The following is a 19,444-nucleotide window of genomic DNA, read 5'->3' as shown; positions in this document are numbered from 1 at the left end:
CTTTTTTATAGTATATTTGTCTTTCTATGGGTTCTCCAGCTGCAAAAATATACACTGTCTGTCTCAGGGTCAAAGTAATGCTTCTGAGTGTGAAATTTGACAATGTGCATATTATCCCCCTGATAAACATGTCAAATCTACGAGATGTGTTTGACAAGAAGATAGAGGCAAAATTTCAAGGCCATAGAGAAGGAAGTAGCAGTGTAAGGAAAATACTTACTTATTCATTCTCAGTCACTGTCAGACAATGGCAGTAGTGAGAATGGGATAAAATCTAAAGCCTTTGTTGTGATCCTCAGTGAGAGTTTCTTGAAGTAACCACAGAGTCAAGACTGAGCAAGGACTCGGGAGTTTGCTAATGATGATTGGCTTCATGAAGAGAGAAATCCTATTGCAGAATGTACATACATCATTTGCTCTAATGTAATAAGTAAAAGCTATATAGAAGTGATTTTCCTGGGGGGAAACAGCAATTAACCCATCCTGTTACCACAACCCAGGTACTTTACTAGGGAGGGTTCTGCTGGGGATAGCAATCTTACCTTTGATTGTGTGCAATTACATTATGAAAACTGCAGTTCAGGCAACCTCATCTTTCATTCAGCAGATTTTCAATTTCATGTGCTATATGAGCTTATTGAGCTTAATCTTGGTCTGAAGATTGCTAAAGGTGACATCTCAAATAAACATCATTTTTGTGCAGCCTTTCCACAGAGGAGCTAGAACAAACCAATGACAGACGTGAATGATCTCCCAGTTAAGAAACACGGCTTGTAAAATTGAGGTGTTCTGAGTAACAACATCCCTAATTTCTTTTATGCTTGATTAACTTTTGTATCATGGTTCACAGGGCCAGGAAGACTTAATTACAGTGTGAAGCGACTCGCCATGCTCTGTTAGACCCAGTTCTTGGCAAGAAGTGTTTAAGGGCTCTTAAATCTGTAGCAGCAAGAGCAGGAGGTAAAAGCCAATTACTGGTGCAAATGTAAACTTGACAATTAGCAGGTAAAGGCTTGTGGTTTGGGAAATGACTCTCAGCACGGTGAAAGTGTCTACCAATCCAATGATATTTGATTCCAGGCTGCTGGTGGAGGGAAGCAGATTGTCCTGGGAGAGCTGCCCTGCCAAGCTGCAGAGAAACAGGCGGCCCAGAGAAGCTGTGGCTGCCCCATCCCTGGCAGTGCTCAAGGCCAGGTTGGACACAGGGGCTTGGAGCAAGCTGCTCCAGTGGAAGGTGTCCCTGCCTGTGGCAGGGGTTGGAGCTGGATGAGCTTTAAGGTCCCTTCAACCCAAACTATTCTATGATTCTATGGTTTATCCATGTACATCTGCCCAGGAGCACACCCAGAATTCAAGCAGATCACCCTCTGTTGTCCATCACACTGTGTTCACCTGGTTGTGTGTTGCAGCACAAGGTAGCTCCTTCCTTCCTTCCTGCCCTGGCACCATCCGTGTCCAGTGGAGCAGCACTGGGCTGAGTTGTCTTAGTTTGTGTTTGCTCCAGTATCAGTCATCTCCAAAGTGAAATGACCCATTTTACAGCACGGTGAGAGGGGAAGTGATTAGTGGCAGTGCGCCCTGCCAGGGGTGGCAAAGTGGCTGCTCACAAAGATATGCATCAGCAAAGGGAAGTAGACTTTAAACTCCCTTTTAATTTGTGCTGAGACATTAACTGTGAATTATGAACCAGAACTATTTAATGAAATACATGGTCTTTAATAGGCTGGGGGTGTGCTTAACGTGTAGGACAAAGTGGTGTATCTGATTGGATTAGTGGCAAATTTAATCTAGTGTATGACACTGCTGATTCAGCAGTCTCTTATTTTACAGGACCAAAGTGACTTTGGCTTGACGTGTGGTCTGTTCCGTGCACCAAATGAACTGGAGGCTGGGTGGTTTTGATTCGTTATTTCAAGAGGGGAATTAACTTACTTTGAGAAGAGTTGCAATGTACACTATGGGAAATGATTTTCTTACAGTGTGGGAAAGCTCTTCTGTGACTTGTGAAATTTCCTCAGGTCTGAGCCCGGAGCAGCAAATAACTTGCAGGGACATTTCCCCAGAACATCAGCACTGATTGCACAACTTATGTTTTCCGTGATCTTTTCCAGTCCTGACTCCAAAGAACAAATATTCTTTTTCCTGTAAGGATATTTATTCGAATCAGCAGACCTGAGTGAAGGTTTATAGTGTCCCAGCCTGGTTTGGGTTGGAAGGGACCTTAAAGCTCCTCCAGCTCCAACCCCTGCCACGGGCAGGGACCCCTTCCACTAGAGCAGCTTGCTCCAAGCCCCTGTGTCCAACCTGGCCTTGAACACTGCCAGGGATGGGGCAGCCACAGCTTCTCTGGGCACCCTGTGCCAGCGCCTCAGCACCCTCACAGGGAAGAGCTTCTGCCTAAGAGCTCAGCTCAGTCACCCCTGTTCTGGCAGGTTCAAGCCATTCCCCTTGGCCTGTCCCTAAAGGCCCTTGTCCCAAGCCCCTCTCCAGGTTTCCTGGAGCCCCTTTAAGCACTGGGAGCTGCTCTAAGGTCTCGCTTTCATGCAGTAGTGGGGCAGAATCCCCTCCCTGAGCTGCTGCTCACGCTCTGGGGGTGAAGCCCAGCACATGGGGGGGTTCTGGGCTCAAGCACACACTGAAGGTGGGTCATGGAGAGCTTCTCCTCAGCCAGCACCCCCAAGTCCTTCTCCTGGGGGCTGCTCTCAGTCCAATCCCCTGTGAGACAGGCAGGATCTGGACATCTGGGCATTGTGGACTAAGGCATCTTTCTAGAATTCATAGAAATGGACATTTCTATGTATCCATGTGTCAGCTCTAGGCACAGTTGCTCCAGCAAGCCTTAGGGCATGTTCGCTTGTAGGTACTATACTACTATAGAGTTGAGCAAGAATGTTTGCAATGTGCTTTGGGGTTTGGTTTCAGTTAGAACAGCCGGTTCTGCTGGTAGTTTCACTTACATGTGTGAGCATTTGTATAGAAGTGAGGGGAAATGTTTTGCAGGTGAAGGTTCTGGATTGATCAGAGTGCCACAGCTAAGATCTCACTAGTGCTTACTCTAAACACATTACATAGTTGCAGAGCATGTCCTTTCATTTTCAGCTTTCTAAGTGTTATCTTGAGCAGTGAGTTTTGGAAGAAGTGTTGCCAGCTTCTGCTTTTGACACTGTTGATGTGAGTTGTTCAATATCTATGTGATAAGACAAATATTTTTAATAAAACAGATTAAAATATCACTATCGGCAGCACTGCAGCTCTTGTTGCACTAAGTGTGGTACTTAACAACTGTGCAGCCATAAGAGCTTTCAGCTAGCAACCATTCACGTATTTGTTTTACAGTTCTGAAATGTACTTAGCTGCCAGCTGAGGAAAGGAACTGGTTAGGTGGGACCAGCAGTGGAGATGTGGGCTTTGACAAGAGCTAGTAGGGAAAAGCAGGAATTGATATTGCATAGAGTTTCTGAAACAGAACTGGCTATTGCCAGCATTTCACAGGGTCAGTGGGAAAGGCGCTGAGTCTCAAGGGATTGTAGACTTGCCTTGGAGGCAATGGGCGACTGTAAGAAAACTGTCTAAAAGAAAGGAATCACTTCGTTTTACGTTTAGAGGGAATTCTTTACCCTAACGTAAGAAGCATTGTGTTCATGGTAAGAATGAGGCAGTAAAGATAAGGTGATTTTCAGAAAATAAGGTTGCCAGTGATTACTTGCTTCCTCTGATTATACTTTTCCAACCAGGTCTGCGCTCCTCTGCCTGCCACAATGAGGGATCTGTCTCACTTGGTAGTTCAAACTGAGGTCAGGTTTCCTTCCTCCTACTCTGCTTCCTTCTCTTTCTCTTTTCCACTCTGAAAGCTGCAGACCCAAGTGTGAGCCTGTCCTGTAACCTTTTCCTGCCCAAAAGGTCCAATCCTTTCAAGACTTGACCTTTTAATCCCATATTGTTCTAAGGCAGAGCAACGACTTGCGTGTTTGTGCTTAGCAAACATGTAAGTGAGTATAAGCATTATGCAACAAACATATAAGCAAGTGTAAGCATTATCATCAAAATATGAAGTGGTGAGGATGGTTTTCAACAAGCAAAAGTGGAAGTTGACAAGAAGGCTCTTTACTGGTGTTTCTTTAAGGAGAGCTGGTGTCCATTCAGTGACCAGTCTGAACTAAAAGGCTGGTCTTTGATCATTTACTGCCCTGGAGCAGTGCCCTGGCCGCAAGATCATCGCTGTATTTGCTGTCCATGGCTGAAGTTCTTGTGTGAGGTCAAAACCAGTGGGAGCTCTGAGGCAGATCAGGCTTAGAGGAAATGGTGGTGTTGCACATTGGGCCTCTTCTCTGTTGAGCTGAAAGTGGTGTCCTCAACTGCAACAGCATCAGTCACGTTCAGATGGGTTTTAGATGACACTCTTGATGTTTGGGTGACAGTGATAAATGTTTCATTAAAATGTTGGCCAGGCAGCTCTAATTCTGTTTTCCTTACAAAGTTGTACACTTGGGTAAGCCTGCCCTAACACTGCTACTGAATCTTGGGCTGTTCCTTTCTCTGATGATGGAAAGCAGCCCTTGGAGGGGTCCTGGGAGTATGGGTCTTACTGAGAGGTCCAGGGCTTGCCTCTTAGAGTAATTCAAGTTAGCTTGTAGAAAAGCAAACCAGAACAGTGATATCAGGAGCGCACTCTGCATGTGGTAAGAGCAGGTAATAATTCCCTTTGAGGGGAATACAGAAACCAAATCCTTCTACCTGTCTCCAGTATCAGAATCCAGCTTGGTGCTCTGTTCAGTAAAGTTAATCCTTCATAGCATCCCCTTATCATTTCCTAAAGGAGCACTTCAAACTGAAAAAATCCCATGGACAGTTAATAACTTCCTCTAGGCACCACATGTATTCTGTGCCACCACAGCACTTCTTTTGCTGTCCTGTACAGTGTAAGTTGTTCCTTCCTGCTGTCCATGAAGCCAGGCCTCTGGTCAAAGAATCCTAGAATCCCATGCTGGTTTGTGTTGGAAGGGACCTTAAAGCTCATTCAGTTCCAACCCCCTGCCATGGGGGCACCTTCCACTAGAGCAGCTTGCTCCAAGCCCCTGTGTCCAACCTGGCCTTGAACACTGCCAGGGATGGGGCAGACACAGCTTCTCTGGGCACCCTGTGCCAGCACCTCAGCACCCTCACAGGGAAGAGCTTCCGACTAATGCTTAACCTAAATGTCTAATGATGGAACAAATAACTTAGCAAAACTCAGCTGCCCTTGCAAGCATTCCCTTAACAGAGAGTGAAAAGGAAACCTGGGAATATTGTGAGTCATTGGAGGAGACTGATGTGGGAAATATATCCTCTCACTACCACTTCCCAGCCTGCAAAGTGGTTTAGAGACATGTTAAATGCTTTTTTTCTTCTGCCTGTTTGTAACAGTGGGACAACTGTAGGACAACCCCTCCACCCTCCAAAAAGCCCAAATCCAATCCCCAGCAAACAAAGCAGGCACTTCCCGTTACTGCTCCATTTGCTTCCCAAGCACTTTGTCTCCCAAATTCTGCTTGTCTGACGGGAAATGATGGAACTTGCCACTCAGCTGAAGAGTTCAGTTCCTGCCAGCACTGGATCCTGAGTGCTCAAGAAGAGGTTATCTCACATGTCTGAGAACATGCCATGTCCCTGGCCCATGGAGGTGGCTCTCGGCACAGGGGCAAGTAACATGTAGAGGCTGCTCTGCCTGATAATTCTGCTGCTGTTGTTGCTGCAGAGCCTCATTGAAACGTGTTTATGCTACAGGAAAGAAAGCTTATAATTTCCCTGAGCTCCTGGCATGTTTCCAGGAAGAAGTTGTGTTCTGTGTCAACCATTGCTGGTGTCACTGTGTTGTAATTGCTGCTATTAGAAGAATGGGAGGAAAGGAGATTCCTTTTCTTCTGCAAGCCTGTGCTTTGAGATTTTTCTGTTAGTCTTTATTAAGGTTGGAAGTGTGTGTTGAGTTTGTGAAGAACGGTCTAGTTAATGCTCTGGTAAAGCCTGTGGAGTTGTTCTCATCTGGGGAATACCAGTGGCTTGCTGGGGGTCATAATCTGTGTAAGATTTCTTACCCTATATAAGGACTTTGTTAACATTTAACTGTAGAATGACAGATTGTGGTGCTGCAATTCCTATTCAAATACCCCCGAAGCAGCAGGTGGGTGGAGGAAGCATCATGGGATGTCCTCTGGTGGGAGGTTTCCCAGCTGGGGGGGACGATGGGTTTCCTTCTTACATGCAGCGTGATGTGAACAAAGGGATGGAGGGTAAGTGATACAGGCTTTAACCTACTCATTCCATACATGAACATCAGAGCAGGGTTGTCCTGATGAATGGCAGGAAGTAACATAGAAGCATTGGAACTGCTTGCCAGGCTTCAGGAAAACCATAGAAATGGAGACTGGAACCCTTTGCAATAAATTATTACTACAGATCTTCTGTTTATCTCCTAAATCACATGAAAAACATTGTTCATAAACTTCATTTTGGTCCAGTTGTTTTTACCAAAGTTTTCTCTGGAGTTAAAAACCCCGCAGACTTCTTTAGACCGTGTCCACTTCCAGCAGCGAAAAGGAAACCAGGCATTCCTGGAATTATTATCAGAATTCCTTTGTCTCCGCAGGGCAGGAAGCCAGGCTGCATTGTTTTAATGGCATTTCTCTAGCCTTAAACCTCTGAGGCTCTCTATATTTCTCAATTTTCTCCAGAAATTTCAGGATGCTGCCTGCATTTTGGTACAGCAGCTACTCTGACAGCTCATCTATAGCCTTATTCTACCTTCCCTGCCCTCAGCACTGTTGTTTCTGAGCCCATCCTGTGTAATGAAATAGTAGGTGGTATGGTTCCGTTGTCTTTTGAACAGGACTTGCAGTGGTCATGTATGTGTAATATAATCAGATTTGTAACTGGTTTACTCGGAGCTTTCCTTCAGTTTGTAGTTAGAGTCACGTCTGCCTTTTATTGCCCAGAACTCCGGGAATAATTATGTCTTTTTGTCTTCATTCTAGCCAGTCTCGGGGGATACAGTCCTAGTTTGCAGCTACTGGCAGAGGAAGACGTTGGTCTTTTTTATCCTTCTAGAATTTATTCTATTGCACTACATTGCTGTATTTCTATTTCATTATTAGTATTAATCAGATAGACAGGATAGCTGTGACTGTACTGCACGGCCTGCCCAGGAAATGCTCAGCTAAGCACCAAAAATCCCCCTCTGTCTTTCTGAAGGCACACATTTTTAGTCCTTATAAACCTACAGAAACCCCTTTCTCCATTATTTGTATGTTTAGGGAGAGGAAACACGTAAATGGCTTTGCCATTAGTGAAGTAACCAGGAAATAAACGGAGGAGACCTTGTTTAAAATACTTGTTTTGTTCCGATGCTGCAGATAAGCAGCTGTGAGAGCTCTCAAGTTTGACGGCTCATGAGTCATTCTAAGCTCTGTCTGGATGTCGTAGCCCCTTGTGCAACCACACAAAGTACCATACCCCTGCAGATGCTTTAAAAACTTGCACCACTATTGCAACTGCTTATTTATCACTTTCAGGTTCTGGGGTACTTCCAATATTGGACTGATTTAACCCCTGTTGAATTAAATGGTATTTGAAACATAGGAGAAGGTGCCGGGGCAGCCAACGGCAGTGGCATCATTTCATGTGTTTTAAGAGACAGCTCAGTGAGATGTATAGATTCACCTTGCTCAGTGGCTGATGGCCATGCTGGCAACAAAGGTCACCAATTGGTTTGTGCTGGAAGGGGCCTTCAAGCTCATCCAGTTCTAACCCCCTGCCACGGGCAGGGACCCCTTCCACTAGAGCAGCTTGCTCCAAGCCCCTGTGTCCAACCTGGCCTTGAACACTGCCAGGGATGGGGCAGCCACAGCTTCTCTGGGCACCCTGTGCCAGCGCCTCAGCACCCTCACAGGGAAGAGCTTCTGCCTAAGAGCTCAGCTCAGTCTCCCCTCGGGCAGGTTCAAGCCATTCCCCTTGGCCTGTCCCTACAGGCCCTTGTCCCAAGCCCCTCTCCAGGTTTCCTGCAGCCCCTTCAGGCACTGGAGCTGCTCTCAGGTCTCCCCTTCAGGAGCCTTCTCTTCTCCTGGGGGCTGCCCCAGCCCAGCTCTCTCAGCCTGGCTCCAGAGCAGAGCTGCTCCAGCCCTCGCAGCATCTCCGTGGCCTCCTCTGGGCTCACTCCCAACAGCTCCACATCCCTCTTGTGCTGCTGCCCCAGAGCTGAACAAGATATACAAAGGCTGTTCTGCAGAAAACTGTCCATTACTTAGAGCTCCTTGGAGTTGTATTTGACTCTTTCTCCTAAATGTTTGGAAGTGCAGTGAAGTGAAAGCACTTCATTAACCTCTTTGATGAGGAGGATGATCTCATCATACTAAAGCCCCTGGATTAGCTTTGCTAATACTGGCAAAAAGTCACATCATCGGAGGGGCTACCAAGAGAGCAGGCAGTAGCATCCTAAGGGAGCTGCCCACATCTGCTGTCCCAGGACTTATGCAATCCATACAGAATCACTCAAGAAATCTTTTATGCTGACCAGGAAATGGGCAGGTGGTGATTGAGCATGCTGTTGTAGGAAATCTCAGCTGGTTTTGCTCTAAAGACATTGCAGATACATGACTAGCAGAAAGAGAAGGAGAGCACAAGGGGCTCAGCCACCATTTGCTGGCTCTGGGAGGTACATACATGATTATACAGTTGTTGACAGCTTTAAAGCAGATGTGTGTAGTGCAGCCTATCTCTATACTATGAGGGTGCTGAGGTGCTGGCACAGGGTGCCAGAGAAGCTGTGGCTGCCCCATCCCTGGCAGTGTTCAAGGCCAGGTTGGACACAGGGGCTTGGAACAACCTGATCTAGTGGAAGGTGTCCCTGCCTGTGGCAGGGGTTGGGACTGGATGAGCTTGAAGGTCCCTTCCAACCCAAACCAGGCTGGGATTCTACGTATGTCTGACAACGTGAATGGGGAAATATGTAAAAGGTGCCTAAACCCTGGGAAGGTTTGGGTGCCTTAAAAATGCAGTGTGGCAGGGTTTGGTGTGCAGCACCTGAGTCCCCTCTGCCTGGCAGGCCCTGCCCTGGCTGTGGCTCTGAGGAAGCAATGGCTGCTGACAGCCTCACTGTCACAGAATGGTCACAGAGTCCCAGCATTGTGCCAGGACCACAGAGAAACTGGGTCAGATCTCCAGAAATGCAGGAAATGGCAAGATCTTGTGTTAGGTGTGTGCTTGGTCTGCTCTGGCACAGGCATCCCTATGCCCCCAAGGTCAGGCTTGTTTGAGGTATCAAGAACATGCAGGAGACATCCAAAGTGCTGAAGTAGTTTAGCAAGGTGCTGATTCAGCCAGAGCTGGGCATTTAGTCTGATTCCTGATTCCCTCTGGGAGCTTTCCCCTCCCAGGGATTTTATCTGAAGACATGGATGCTCCACTGAAGAGGAGCCCAGGCACTTGTGCTACGTTGCCTGGCAGACAGACTATTGAAGATGTGAGTACCTATAGATAGAGACATACTTGCACTGACAGATTGTTGGCTTAAAAGCCATGTCATTTAAATGCTTCTTTTTACTACTCTCTTCCACATTCAGCCAAAAGTCTTACAGAAGAGATAGAGCCTTCTCCTCCGCTCTCATGTAGCTGCCAGCATGAAATGGGTAGTTAATTTTTCCTCAGAATTAGGTTCTGTGCTGAGATTGCCAGTGCAGTAATTTCACAGAACGGTCATCTTTCCAGCTCCAAATGGGACCAGGCTCAGTAGGGGCAGGAAAGCACTTTTATATGATGGCTCTTTAATGGGCTGTGGGAAGCAAGAGGGTGGTTTCAGTCTCGAGGACATATTTAATCTTGCAACATCTTTTACTACATTTAATAGCCAGTCCTGCATCTTGATCACTCTGTGTAGGGAAATTAATCCAAAGCCCCCTTTCCTGCTGATAATTTTTAATCTTCACTGTGTTTGCTCACATTAGCTTGTCTTCTTCTGGCAGTCCCTCAGCTTCTGCTCTTGCCTCATCACGGGAGCGTTCCTCATTGCTCATCCACGGAGATGGATAATAGTATAAATCTAGCTTCTCTTTTTCCCTTGGAGACCTGCTGGTTTTGTGGTTTTCCCTGCTGTGTTTCCCAGTAAGTATCCATCTGTAAAAAGACAGGATTTGGGGGAGGACACTCCCCCTCTTCTTTTCTGGTAGATGGAGTGTCAGTGGTGACCTGCTGTGGTTGGTGCCTCCTGCTGATGCTCTGCCTCCGGGAGGAGATGCCATGCTGCTGCCAAGTGCTCATGGCTGCAGGGAGAGGCTGCTTGGAGGGATATCTCTGCCATGCAGACAGCGTGCCCCGGGCCAGAGGATGCCTGCAGCCATGTGGAAAGGCTGGACATTTTGATGCCTTTGTTTCTAGAGGTGTGGATGTCCCCTTTGCCCTCTCTTCCCACTTGGCAACGAAGTGTGTCCCTCCTGGTGGCAGGGCTGTGTGTAGCTGCAGGCTACCTGGCATGCCTTGGGCCTGAGGCAGTGACAAGCAGATGCAGGGAGACTGATGGACAGGTCTGAAATTCAGCTCCTTAGAAAGTAGGACTCATTATTCCCATACAAAATTGTATACTGGCAGAGCTTTTAGCACAGCTAGTACAGATGGTCTCAGTTTAAGAGTGAACGTAAAAGACTCCTGACCTATCAGCGTCTTTTCCTGTGCCTCTGAGACAGCAGTCTCATGGATAATAGCTGGATTAAATCCTGCTGTTGTCCCGGGTTATTATTAGGTGGTACTTTTCCCCTGAGGAAGGGGTGTTGCTGCATTGCTCTGCACAAGAGAGATGCTGCCTCCATGCAGGCTCCCCGGCAGGCATCATGCCACTGTCTGCACACCACAGTTCACTGCAGGGTGCATCTGTTGCAGGAAGTGGAGCAGCAGCAGGATCAGAAGGGAGCAAAGGAGCTAGAAACAGAGCCTAAGACAGTGACTTTACTGTTCCTCTTGCATTCCTGGCTCTGCCTGCTGCCCAGATACCTTGAAGCCGTGATCTGATGTTGTACAGGTTCTCCCCAGTGAGCCTACGCCTCTCTGAGCAAGGAGAGAAGTAAAGGGTGAAGAAAGAACTCGCTGGCACAGCTCGCTGCGTACCGTGGTCTGCAGCCTATAGACAGTAGGATGCACTCTGCTGCCCCTACACCTGCAGTCCATGGTGTCCACTTTAACGGTGTATGCAGCTATAGGGTCCTTCCCAGCCTTTGCCTCTCCATCCAGACTTGCCCCACATAAACCCAGAATGTGAACTGTTGGTTTCAGTCACACAAGGAGATGCCTTAACAAAGAAGAGGAATGTGGCTTGGCTGTTCCTCCACATACCACATGGCTATCGATCTTTGTTGTGAGTTTTGGCATCTCATTTGTAGTTGTAGCAGGAAGTGAGCTGTTCAATGGCTTCAGCAATGTGAAAGCATCTATTTCTGCTCTCCCAGGAACATCGCTTGCATTTGGTTCCGAGTCACGCAAATCATAACCCATGAAAAGGGATTGTACAGGGTGGATAACTGCCTCTTAACAAGGCAGTGGATGAGCATGAGAGTGATTCACAGGTTTGATCTGGTTCAGAATTCCTGGAGATGTAGTTTTCAGTTTTGGCCTACATTGCAGTCTTCCAAGTAGAAGCCAATGTAATTATTAACTAGAACTTGCTGTACCAATGCTAACTTTGCTACACTGTGTTTCTTCAACATCTGATGGTTGGAGCTTCTGAAACACAATTGTATGTGCTAGGAAAGATGGCTTTGAGCATCTGCGGGGAGTTGCGGGGATGATGACAGACCTTCAGTGCATGTATTCAGCACCTCAGTCAGTTTGACCCTCTGGTCCTCTGCTTTCTCAGCTAATACTGTTGTTGCTGGGAAGCTTTAATTTGCATTCATTGTTTTGTTTTTCATTTTGTTGTACTGCAAATGGTCATTTAACATGGGCACAGGAGAACTGGGAGATGCTGGTTCTGTGGTGTCTTTGTGGATCGTGGGGTCATGTAGGCATGTATGGCTTCACACTGGCCATGTCTTTGAAGAAGACCCAGGTCCTCTTCAGCAAGGGACTACTTAAAAGATGCAAATCAACATGATCAGGAGATTTTGTAGTTTGCTTTCTAGGTGCCAGTAGTAAACCCCTCCCTTATTTATCTCTCCAAGCCAGTACCTTCATGTACCTTACTTTCCTAAGCAAAGCTATACTCAAGCTTGTCTTTCCCCCTCTTCCATTTGATTTCCCACAGGAGCCCATTCCTCTCCTGCTGCTGCACTTCCAGTCTAGGGGGATGTTCTTGCACTTGGGGGACACTCCTAATGAGCAAATGAGAGAGCAGTGGCACAGGGACAAACCCAGGCAGTTCAGTAAGTGGAGCTGATAAGGGTTTTACCGATAATAAAACACACAGAATCAATACCAGAACAAGCTAGCAGCCAGTGGGCAAGCTTTAAGCAATACCATAATGGGTTTGATTTTCTCAGTTTTCATCAATAACGTGGCCAGTGCATTTAGCACAGCCTGAAGTGGAGCTAACAGGATGTCAAGCAGGCCAGGAAGAAAAGCTTTGCCTTTGTCACCTGTAGCTCCAAAAAACCCCCAACAAACCAAGGTTAGTGTTACAGCAGACCATTAACGTGACAGCGTTACCCAGCTGTAAGCAAAAGTGTTACTGATAGCTTCAGAGAAGCAGGAAGCAAAAGCTGACCTTGTCTGACATCTGATGTCATTTTTCAGCATTCCTGAAGTCGAATCCTTTTTCTCTATGAGAGGGTTTTTAACTTATTTTTTTAAGCTTTTTTGATGTAGGTGAATTCAGCCGGAGATCTTGTTGTACCCTAAAACTGAACATGCAACAAAACCTCCAACCAATGCCAACCTAAATTGCTAACACAGAATCATAACCACAGAATCAACCAGGTTGGAAAAGACTCATCCAGTCCAACCATTCCCAGCCCTGCCAAGGCCACCACTAACCCATGGCACTGAGGCCTCGTCTCCACGGGGTGTGAGCCCTTGCAGGGACGGTGACTGCAGCCCTGCCCTGGGCAGCCTGTTCCAATGCCTGAGCACCCTCTGGGGCAGGAATTGTTCCTCAGCTCCATCTAAACCTGTCCTGGTGCAGCTTGAGGCCGTTTCCTCTTGTCCCATCCCTTGTTCTTTGGGGACAGAACCCAACCTCCTGCTGGCTCCATCCTCCTTTGGGTAGGGAGCAATAAGGTCCCCCCTGAGATGGATCATTAATGCTTGTGCTGCCTCAAGACATTACAAGTATTTTTCCCTGTAATAAAGAGATGATTTATGATTAAAAGCTGCTACAACTGAGAGGACACTATTTCTGAATGAAATCTGTGTGCAAATGCCTGATTACAGAAATACCATTATTGGCACACGTCTGTGTGTAGCGTGTGCTGAAAAAGGGAAACGTGGCACATGCTGTCTGAGAAATAAAACTAAGTGGCAGGGGTAACGTTGCATTCTAGATGTTTGAATTAGCATATGTAAGCTTTTCCCTTTGCTAGCATTCAGTATTGAGGCACTTAGTGAGCTAGCTAAGCTTGGGTAATTCTATTTTTAATTACAGGGAGAAGTCAAGAAGTGCTGGATCCGTAATCACAAGGAATCTCAGCTTGGGGTGGGAGAATGTCAGACAGCAGCAACCCTGAGAAATGCAGACCCTATATTAATGCTAATGCTTGGCTGGTTGCTGCCCCAGAACTTCCCAAGTGCCTGTGCCTAAGTGGTAAATAGCTCCTAAACATTCTGGTGAGCTTCCTAAAATGTGGCCTTAGGCAAATGTCTGTCTGTCTACATGGTAGCCATAATCCTCATGTCACGATGTTACATACAGGGGAATTCAGCTGCACTTTAATAACTTCTCCAGCACTTACTCAATAGCAGTGTTGCATAAGATGTGCAACCATAAGAGAAGATCGCAGAAGACAGGGCTAAAAGTGACCTTCAGAGGTCATTGTGTCCTGCTGCCGGGCGGCTGGATGCTGCCAGTATAAGCCCTGGGCAGCTCCACCGGTTCAGAGATGCAGGAGGTGGGAATCTGCCTTCGTGTAAAGTCAACAGTGTGATTTTTTTACTTATAATCAAGCAAGGCAGCTTAAAGGAGATGAATTGCAGTAATAACATGGTTTAGTCATGAATATTAATACTGAAGTAATTAAATCAGATACTTAGGAATTATAGGACAGGGAGATACTTTGCGTGTCATTGAATCTGCTCCCCAGTTCGCACAGAAACCCTTCAATGAACATATGGAGCTGTCAGTTAATTGCAGGAGGGTTTAAAGTATCCCTTGCACAGCCGTGGTTTTCATCTCCCATTCCTTGAAAGATGATTTAGTTTTCATTGCAGGATGCTGGGTGTGGATTTGAATGACCAAAATGTGATTTGATATGCAAATATTATATCCCTGCCAACACAGTGCAGGAGGAGCAGCGTAACAAATGACTTTCCCCACTGAAGTGGAAATACCTTCACTGAACCTTCACTGCCATACATCACAGTATCACTACACATAACATGCTAAAGTCTTTGCTGAAATAAGTTGCTGGCAGTTTCCCTCATTTATACCGTAAGTGGTTAAAGTATTGCATTGGGATGTGACAGCTCTCCAGGTTCTGGTGACCTCCTTTAGGAACCTAAAGAGCTGAGCTAGTGGAAGCAGAAACTGTTGATGTGAACAGAACTGGGGTGATGTTTGCATTATCATAAACCACATTTATCCATTTTCTGGACATGAGGACATGAGGACCAGCTGCTGCTGCTTCAGAGCTGCCTTTCGTCCATCATAGCGTCTTCTATTCATGCTGGCCAGAAGTCACCAGCTAGGCAAATCAAGGCAAACAGTAGTACTTGTTTCTCAGTCTAAGTATTTTCAGCTTGGGGGATTTTGTTCTACTTCTTCCTGTGCTTTGCTTATCCCCTGTATTACCAGGTGTTTCCAGAGTTAAAAGATTCTGTAAGTCTTTTTTAACTTCCATGAAGTGAGTAGCATCTTTTGCATTGATGGGTTTGCCCTTTAAGGTCAATCAAAGGAAGGTCTGCGGGATCCCTGTGCTCAGTTTTTGCAGACAACTATTATAATTTGTTATCAGTGTTCTTTAAAAGTACGAAAAGTTGGGATTTTAGTTACTGCATGCACTTGTGCATTACTTTCTGAGTTTATATCAGTCCTAGAGGTGTTGCATCTCCTGCTCTTTCTTTACCTCAGGTGCTTCTCTAGTCATTAGATAAAACTCTTTCCACTGGCTTGTTACTCAAGCTCATTTCAACAGTAGAAGTGTGGATTGAACCTTTGAGGTTTTGCTTTCTGTGGGGTTCTGATCTATTTGCTTTGCAGGGAGCTAATATGTAGTAGAGGACCTCAGTCTTTAAGAGGTTCTCCAGTGCAGTGCCACAGTTGCCTGCAAGTTGTACCCTTCCAGTTTCTTCAAACCCAGAAAAAAGGGAACTATCAGAATGTAATGTGGCATCTTCAACCATTCTAAAATAGCAGAGGATAATCTGGCTTCAAGAACACTATGAGTTATTTGATAGCCTGAGATCAGGCACAGTCACACAAAAACGGATAAAGCCAAGGGACAAACGCGCCTTTGGAGCAGCGTAAGAGTCTGATAAAGTTTGACATCAGCCCAGAATATCTACTGGCTTCGAGTGTGGATGTCAAAAGAGAAAGGGATCGGCTATAAATATTGATGTTCTCTAATAACATGTTAGAGTGACGGATGTGGAGAAGGGGTGTGCTGTCACTTCTTTTCCCTAAAAGCAATGTACTGCTGTCTCTTTAGTGATTTGGAGAAGAGTTTTAGTTTCCGCTGTGGAATAAAGCACCACATGGAGATCCTGCTTTCAATGATGCTGTGAACGTGGGAGGCTCAAGTAGGGGAGCTCATTTGGTAGGAACCCATTCCTGAGAATGGGAATTGTTCAAATTGTAACTCCCATAGAAGTACCTGGTGAAGGAAAATGAGATGAAGCAGAAATAATGTAACCAAGAAGCCCAGAGGGGGATGATGTGTGGCTACTGCGGCATCATGTCCCTGCGGTCGGATCTAGTTTAGTTATGGGGCCAAATTAATTGTTTGTGGGCTTTTACTTGAGGCTGTGTTTGATCTGCATGTAGTTAACAGTTTCTGAGCTATTACAGTAGCTGAGCCTTTATGGTGTTTACTACAAACGCTGTTTCCCCCTGGTTGTGTTCTCACACATTTGTGTGTGGAAGTTTATCTACAAGCAATCTACGACTGAAGTTTAAGGTCCTGCAAATAAGGGAGGGCTTTTCTGTGTACCCACAGCTCTGAGCAACGTGAGAGAGATCTGTCTGGGGAAGGATAAAACACAGAAAGGTTTCATGACTAATGACATCAGCTTGGGATCAGCTTGTTTGCACAGGTTGGGTTTCAGAGCAGTGGTTGCCTGACACATTGTGCCATCTCACTAAATGCCTGATTATCAGATAACAGTAATGATAGGGAAGTGATGCTAAGCTTCTGTACTGCTTCCCCTTTGGGATACATCTGTTTGCAGCTCAGATATTGAAGCTGAAGCATTATTATCATCAGTTCATTCTGCTTCAGTTTTAAAGTGCTTAATTGTCTTCTGGCAATTTGCCTGAAGTGACAAGGGGAGCGGTAGCAGGTAACTGTTTGCTGATGGCATTTTAAGCTTTGCTCTTTGTTTAGAGCTCATTCCTGGTCTCCAGGCTGATTGGGAATAGATGGATCGTACAGACCTTCTCACAGTTACTTTCAAGATGCAACTTTGATTGTTTCAAGTTTGGTGACAGTGTTTCACTTCATGTCTTTTCAGTTCCTCTGTCTCTTACGTCCTTGACTGGCTTTTCTGCTCATTTTCCCCTCTAAGCTCATAGCATCACAGCATGAATATATTAACAGATACTGAAATATCTATGCACCTAGTCTACGTGTCAAGAAGACTCACATAAATAAGGATTTGCTGGATCAAAACGGTGGTAGATGACCTAATTTTCTGTTTTAATCAGATTACAAAAGGGGATTTAAATCATTGTTTCACACTTTTGAAGAGTTAACAGGCACAGAGATTTCAGACCAAACCCTCAGCAGGTCTGACCTGGCACTGGAGCAGAGTTGTGTGATTTGAAGCAGAACAGATCTTGGCTCTGGACTCCCGGCATACAAGTGAAGAAGTAAAACTGAGAGGCAGGCTTTGCCAAGAGGTGCACATCCTATGAGGAGCTATTAAACTGTAAACCAGACAATTACAAAAGACCCAGAGTTGAAGAGAATCCAGAAGGGAGCCTGCATAAAGCAGGCTGGTGGGCACAGCTGGGAAGTTGGACTTGAGAATCAAGTCTAAACCCAAGCCAACATAAGAATGGGCTTGTAACCAGTGAATTCAGAGATGGCAAGTGCCAAAGCAAGCCCCTACTTCAGTCCCTTTGAAAAGGGACAGGAAGCATCTTATGTGGAAAACAACAAGGAGAAGAGATGAGATGTGCTGGAGCTATTGCCTGTGCTAATGGCCATAATGGTGAGGGAGCTTCTGCTGCTCCTCCCAGCAGTGCTGCTGCTGGGAAGGAGCTGATGTGGTGGGAGGGACCCTGTTGTATGCACTTAATTGAATAAGCTGCTCATCTCCTAAGTGCTCAGCTGGGCTTGGCTTAGTGGCTCTCCAGAGATGCACTCATCACTGGCTATGGAAATCCTTATGCAGCAGAGCACGCAGAACCTCACATTACCTCTTTCATTGTACAATTCTATTTTTAACCCAGTGCCTCACTGTGTATTAATCATTTTGGACAAATTACCCTGTGTTGTCTTCATGTTGTGTAAATTCCCACACACTGTGCAGGCATATTTTAGCCTATTGCAGCCTCATAAGAGCAGTGACACCTATATTTTATGGGTGGGTTGGCAAGGTGATGAGGTGCCAGAGGAAGCACAAATTCATCTGCCAGTTTAAAACAGTGAAGAGCTCTGTGGTCAATGCAGCTTTGCAGGCTTGTGTCAACTGATAGTACTGCCCCAATACCTGTGGATTCTGTACCATTAACCATCAGAGAGAGAATTCTACTAGTTACATGATAGTAAGGGTACAGATAAGTTACTGGAGTTGACATTGCAGAGCAAGGTGAGTGGATCATGAAGTCAGGAGTAAGTACATGGTGGATTTCCATCTACGTACAAGGAGGTCCAAGAGTCACAACAGTGTTTCTGCACTGAGAAGGTATCTTTACTCTTACAGTCAAGTGCTGCTTTCTCAGGCATGTGCTTCTCTTAGATACAGGGCTTTAATATCAGGAATTGTTTGTGACCCAAGAACTGTGGGATGATAAAGCTCTCGGATTCATTTAGGGGTGGATCCAGGATCTACTCTTCTTGCATGAAGTTCTTGGGAACAGAGCAGGCTAGGAGTGATTAATTTTATTTTCTTCATTTATATTATTCTGTGGAAGAAGAGAGGATGGGAAAAATGCGATTTTATGGCATTTATTTATTATTAATTTCATTTATTATTGGGTTCAAACTTAAACAGGGGAGATTTATGTTAGATATAAGGAAGAAATTCTTTACTGTGAGGGTGCTGAGGCGCTGGCACAGGGTGCCCACAGAAGCTGTGGCTGCCCCATCCCTGGCAGTGTTCAAGGGCAGGTTGGACACAGGGGCTTGGAGCAAGCTGCTCTAGTGGAAGGTGTCCCTGCCCATGGAAGGGGGTTGGAACTTTCAGATCTCTTCCAACCCAAACCTTTCTATGACTCCATGATTCTGAATTACCTTACGAAAGTCAGTGAGGTTGCTTGTGCATAGAGCAGGCAGGATTCTGTTCCTCCACCAAGCCTGCATCACATAGCAGTGCTGTGAGGGCATGTCCTGGTATGGCACTGCCCTGGTGTGCATGGGATGAGTACACACTGTGAGCAATGCTGTGCCCTGGGCTGTTGTGCTATCAGCCAGGATTAAAACCCTCTCAGGGCCCTGGAGACACGCATCTGGTTTGTAGCATAGGCTTGAGCATGACAGCACATCCTTAGCAGATAATGAGGCTTGAGCCTCTGTGCTGGTGAACTGCTCTATTCCCTGCAGGCAGGAGCATGGCGTGCAGGCGGAGGCTGCGTGTGCACCACCAGACCTACATGGGACTGTGTGGAGAGGCTTCTTCCACTGCATCTTCCTTCGGAAGTCTGTCTTCTCTTTCTGGGCTTTTCAGTGGGATAATGCATTATTCTTGTGGGGTATTTCCAAAATACAGCACAAGCTCATAGGTGGGGCTGTTCAGCCTGGAGAAGAGAAGCTGTGTGGAGACCTCAGAGCAGCTTCCAGTATCTGAAGGGGGGCTATAGGGATGCTGGGGAGGGACTCTTCATTAGGGACTGTAGTGACAGGACAAGGGGTAACGGGTTCAAACTTAAACAGGGGAAGTTCAGATTGGATATAAGGAGGAA

The 19,444-nt window shown here is 46.1% G+C and overlaps 1 protein-coding gene across 5 annotated transcripts in view; it reads left to right on the top strand.

Moving 5' to 3' along the window:
- CCDC85A (coiled-coil domain containing 85A) overlaps positions 1 to 19,444 on the top strand; it is a 91,613-nt gene that overhangs the window by 51,078 nt on the left and 21,091 nt on the right. The gene's annotated exons all lie outside the window — the stretch shown is intronic.

This window comes from Pezoporus flaviventris, unplaced genomic scaffold (genome assembly GCF_033815535.1).
Source record: "Pezoporus flaviventris isolate CSIRO_AGI_PZ_B2104156 unplaced genomic scaffold, CSIRO_AGI_Pfla_v1 ptg000031l, whole genome shotgun sequence".
Taxonomy (NCBI): Eukaryota; Metazoa; Chordata; class Aves; order Psittaciformes; family Psittacidae; genus Pezoporus; species Pezoporus flaviventris.
The sequence above is the reverse complement of the archived record's forward strand: the minus strand, read 5'-3'. Positions and strand labels throughout refer to the sequence as shown.